General features: G+C 37.7%; 1 long non-coding RNA gene across 1 annotated transcript; it reads right to left on the reverse strand.

The window, feature by feature from the left end:
- Window positions 1–432: 432 nt before the first annotated feature.
- Window positions 433–1260, reverse strand: LOC124461946. The gene is made up of 3 exons (XR_006955333.1): window positions 792–1260; window positions 639–724; window positions 433–583 (listed from the first exon to the last, which is right to left on the reverse strand). It is a non-coding gene; the product is annotated as an uncharacterized LOC124461946 (long non-coding RNA).
- Window positions 1261–5750: the final 4490 nt, after the last annotated feature.

Consider the following 5750-nt stretch of genomic DNA (forward strand, 5'->3'; position numbering starts at 1 on the left):
GAGTAATGAAGAATTGAGTGTGCTACCAGAAGCAGAATGTACCATTTGCTTGAAAGCATTATTAGAAACAGAAAAGCTTAGGATTACTAAATGTAATCATGTTTTTCATTAGGAGTGTATAGAAAATTATATCCAAGAACATCAGGAATGTAATTTTTGTAAGAAATTATGCCACCAGAAAGATTTAGTCCAACTTATAATGTCGGATCAAGCCGAGGGTCCCATTAGTAATAAAAACAAGAAGACCCATAATACTAGAGCTCAATCACAATCTAGCTATGTAGCTTCTCCGGCTAGTCAGTCAAAATCAGGAGGTAGAGGTAGAAAACCTAAATCTTCAACGGCACGTAAACTGGAGATCTCGAATCAACACAACCAGCGTTCAGCTCGGTCACAGCAACAATCAATTTCAAATCGAGTAGCTGAGATAAATGTTAATTATGGAGAATGGAATATTTAATTGATCAGAGATTGGGAAATTTGAATTTAAATAATTCAGTTGGGCGATCTAGCAACCACGATGAGCATCTCGTTCCAACCCCAAGATCAGATTTGATATCACACCATTATGACCAGACAGACCCTGCCAAAATAGAAGCAATAAAGACTTGGCCAATTCCGAAAATGATAAAGCAAACCAGAGGTTTCTTAGGTGTTGTTGGTTGGTATCGTAGATTCATTGATAATTTTTCTGATATTACATTTCCGATAACCCAATTGCTAACTAAAAAGAAATTTTTATGGACACAGGAAGCTCAAATTGCCTTTGAAAAACTTAAGGAAAAGCTTACCTCAGCACCGATCTTGATCAATCCAGACTTCAATAAGAAATTCTTTGTGCATTGTGATGCAAGCAACTATGGCATCGGAGCAATGTTGGTACAATTGGACGAAGAAGGAGCTAGAAGCCTATAGCATTTATGTCGAAGAAGTTAACAACAGCTCAACGAAACTATAGCGTAACAGAACGCGAGTGCTTGGCTGCTGTGGAAGCAATTGAAAAATTCCGCTGCTATATGGAACTACAGGAATTCGAAGTCATAACCGACCACGCCAGTTTAGTTTGGTTGATGCGATAATCAGATTTGAAAGGAAGACTCGCGAGATGGGCCATGAAGCTGCAAGGTTATAAGTTTGAAGTGAGTCACCGACGAGGTCAAGATAATGTAGTACCCGACGCCTTCTCCAGAATGTTTTCAGAGGATTTGTGTGCTTTGGAAGAAGCACTAAGCAACTAAGACAGAAAATTGAAAAAGAACAGGAAAGATAACCGGATTTAAAAATAATAGATCAATTTGTTTATATACGCACGGAGCACTAGGATGGAACAGAGTCCAGTCAAGTCAATATTTGGAAATTATGGATTCCACAAAGTTTGTCAAATGAAGTTATAAAACGAGCTCATGAAGACACGATATCTGCACATGGCGGAATGGCAAAAACTTTGGAGCTCATACGTCGGACATTCTTTTGGCCTCTCATGGTGGTACAGGTGCATGATTATATACGAAACTGTGAGACGTGCAAGTCAACGAAAGCACCTAACCAAATCTAAAAGCCACCAATGGGTAAGCCCGCAGTATCAGAGAGACCTTTTCAGCGATTATACATTGATCTTTTGGGACCATATCCGAGAAGTAAATGGGGTCATATTGAACTCCTGATAGTGGTTGATCATTTATCGAAGTATCATTGGCTTCAGCCCCTTAAAGTGTTTAAGACTAAGGTGATTCAAGAGTACCTGCAGGATAATATATTCTTTAGATACGGTGTTCCCGAGATATTGGTTAGCGACAACGGATCACAATTCAAAGCAAGCGAATTTAATGCATGGTTAACGACGTTGGGTATAAAGCATATATATACAGCAGTTTATTCACCACAGTCGAATGCCTCTGAGAGGGTAAACAGATCCATAATTGCAGCAATACGCGCCTACCTCAAAGAGGACCAGCGCGAATGGGATCTACACATACCTGCTATAAGTTGTGCACTAAGGAATTCGTATCATCAGAGTATAGGATGCTCTCCTTTCCATGCTTTGTTTGGCTTTGACATGGCCACACATGGTTCCCAATATACTCTTCTCGAAAAGATTAACATGCTAAATGAATCGAGTAACGTGTTGCGAAACGACGATCAGTTATCATTACGGAGTAATTTACTCAAGAAGAATATAGCACAGGCAGCGGAGCATAATACAAAGGTATATAATCTGAGAACCAAGGAGGTTAATTTCAAAGTAGGACAAGAAGTCTTTAGACGTAATTTTGGACAGAGTAACTTCCAAAAATGCGTTAGTTCGAAGTTAAACTTGTTGTGGCTTAAGTCTCGAGTTCCAGAGAGATTGGGAAACTGTTATTATGTGTTAGAGGATTTAAATGGCAAACTGCTGGGGACCTATCATGCTAAGGACATTAGGCAGTAACTGTCTTTTTTCAGGTTAATACTCCGAAGCAAGCTCTAGTATTATCCTGTGGTTGTAGTGCCCAGTTTCTGCTGTTAGTTTTATTTTCAAATTTTAAGGCGTTAGTTTGTATTTCAGTAAGTGGTGGGTAATTGTGTCGATAAAAATAATCAGCTGAGCTTAGAAGTTCGATAGTTGTACTAGTGCAACCCTAGCGAAGTGGCATCGTTCGCGATCGCATGCATTGGTCACACTCTTTTCTGACGAACTTCCGCCCTGGCTAGACACCTAAACCACGCTGCTCCTCCAGAAAATATATATAAATTTAAATCTGAAATTTTCTTGGCCATCAAGCCAAATTATTAATTAAATACTAATCTGGAGCATCTAGGACAGCAATTAATATAAAGTTTTGTGAATCTTATTATCGTAAGTTAATTTTTGTGGATATTTAAATCTTTGGAAGTTTCTAACGAGTTCTTTTAAAAACTTAGCCATAGTCAAATTGAATGCTGAAAGCCTAAGCAAGGCTTTCTATTTATTATTTTATAAATTTATTTTATTTTATATTTGAATTCTGAGAATTTGCCAGGGATAATTTTTGAGACACCGTGGGCTCAAACGTTGCACACCGTGAAGGGCACAGAGACATTTCGATAAAGTCAACCAGCTTGGAGTAGCCGCCCGAATCGGATACGGGCAGAGAAGTTTCTTCGTTGCTGATTGAGAGTCCCTTAGACCGAATTTGTTGCATAGGAATGCCAGATACTTGATTTAACCTAACATTTTATTCCTAAGCATCATCCAGTGGACGACGAAGGCCTTCGACGGACCGGATGGATGGGTAAGTCCTAAGTTCTTGACATAAATCATGATCGTTCTGGTATTTCCCTGTCTGTATGCAAAAAGAAAGCGAGTTCAGTGTCGAATAATCAGCAAATAAGAAAAACTCTCTCAAGTACCGTAAAGCTAAAACAAAATATTAAAGAAAAGAGAAAATTGTCAATCATTGTTGGAAAATTAAAACGATATTAAGAATCGCCTTTGACTGTGTGAGCGAGCCTACAGTTATTTATAATTAATTGGAGAGTTTGAGGAGTTGGAGACTTCCAAATTCCAATCGACGTTTTGATTTTTGAGTATCTATAAGTTTATATACAGGGGTGGTCAAAAGTATTTACACAATTAACTTTTTTGCAACTTTTATTTTTAAAGTTATTTTGCTGTTGTTGTGATTAAATTACAACAAGAAAACATCCTTCCACATTCTAAGCTTAGAATGTTTGCTTGTTGTAATTTACTTACAACAACAAAATAACTTTAAAAACCAGAGGGCCGGGGCTAACTTCGACCGCGTCAAAGTTTGTATACCCTTGCAACTTTTTTGGTAACTCTTTCCTTACCTATAGCTATCAAAGTGGAAAAACGTTTTATCTAAAAAGGATAATGTTTGCGAAAGAACGGCCAACAGTCGTAGCATAGGAAATAACGAAGTTATTGGACAAAGTCACAGTTTTCCACCGATCGTTCCTATGGGAGCTATATGATATAGTTACCCGATCCTTATCAAATTTGGCACAGCCATTAACAGATATATTAAACTAACAAATGTTTAATTTGAAAGCAATCGCGTCAAAAGTAACGAAGTTATTGACAAAAGTCACTGTTTTCGAAAGATCGTTCCTATGGGAGCTATATGATATAGTCACCCGATCTTGATCAAATTTGGCATAGTCGTTTATATGTGTAATTAACTCACCAATATTAAATTTCAATAGCTCAGAAAATAACGAAGTTATTAAGAAAAGTCACTGTTCGTGACTTTGCTGTTTGTATGGGAGCTATATGATATAGTGGTCCGATCCGGCTGAATCCGAGATATACAACGCCTGCAGTATATACAAGCCTACATGCAAAATTTCAGCTTTGTAGCTCTTACGGTCTAGGAGGAGTTTGCGTTGATCCAGACGGACGGACGGACGGACGGACGGACATGGCTATTTGAACTCGTCTCGTCGTGCTGATCAAGAATATATATACTTTATATGGTCGGAGATGCATCCCTCGATGTGTTGCACACTTTTGACCAAAATTAATATACCCTTTTTGCAAGGGTATAATAAAAGTTGCAAAAAAAGTTCATTGTGTAAATACTTTTGACCACCCCTGTATATCCACCTTACAATTAAGATTCACAAAACAAAACATATTATCCCTAATTTGGCTTTTGGATGCCTGAAATGATCCAATTATTTAATTTGATTACCGTATATTATAATAATCATGATTTTAGCTTAGACAACTTGGATTATGTTTCCGACTTATTGAAGTATTTTGGTATTCCGTAACCCTCGTGAATAAATATCATTTGTAATGTTTGAGTAAGAGTTGTGTGATCTTCCCTGTAGCGAAATGTGAGCAGTGAGCTGAATTATATTGGGATTTTCCAGAATCTTGCGAAAGGAAAATCATTGGTTGGGAGCAAACTTCTCGATACATTAAGCCCGTAGATGTGTTGGCTTTGGCCTAATTTGTGGTACTCATGCGAGAGAGACTACCAATATAGGCTGAACCTGACCTCTTCTTGGATCGAAAAAGATTCTTTGACTAAGAGGGGATGTGCATGATCTGGATTCATTCGGGTTGTGTTCATTACATAATTTTGGCGCCCAACTAGGGGGCTTGTTAGACTTGTATACAGTTTCTCGGTTCAACCGTGTTTCTTTATAGGATTCAGGCGGAACTGAAGGGTTCAAGAATTTCAGGTTCCTTTTTCTTCTTCTACTTCTTATTCTATCTCTTAATAAAATCCCCAGCCTTTTTATCTATCTATATATCATATAGACTTTTCTTAATAACTTCGTTATTTTCTAAACTATTGTCGTGATTTTTAATATTGGTGAGTTAATTACACATATAACACATTTCCTATGTAGACCGTTCTTTAGCAAACATTAGCCTTTTTAGCTTAAACGTTTTTCCACTTTGATGGCTATAGGTAAGGAAAGAGTTACCAAAAAAGTTGCAAGGGTATACAAACTTGAACGCGGTCGAAGTTAGCCCCGGCCCTCTGGTTTTCTTTTCATTTCGCTTTCTTTTTGTATTTTTGTATTCGTTATTTTCTAAACTATTGTCGTGATTTTTAATATTGGTGAGTTAATTACACATATAACACATTTCCTATGTAGACCGTTCTTTAGCAAACATTAGCCTTTTTAGCTTAAACGTTTTTCCACTTTGATGGCTATAGGTAAGGAAAGAGTTACCAAAAAAGTTGCAAGGGTATACAAACTTGAACGCGGTCGAAGTTAGCCCCGGCCCTCTGGTTTTCTTTTCATTTCGC

This window comes from Drosophila willistoni, unplaced genomic scaffold (genome assembly GCF_018902025.1).
Source record: "Drosophila willistoni isolate 14030-0811.24 unplaced genomic scaffold, UCI_dwil_1.1 Seg757, whole genome shotgun sequence".
NCBI classification, from domain to species: domain Eukaryota; kingdom Metazoa; phylum Arthropoda; class Insecta; order Diptera; family Drosophilidae; genus Drosophila; species Drosophila willistoni.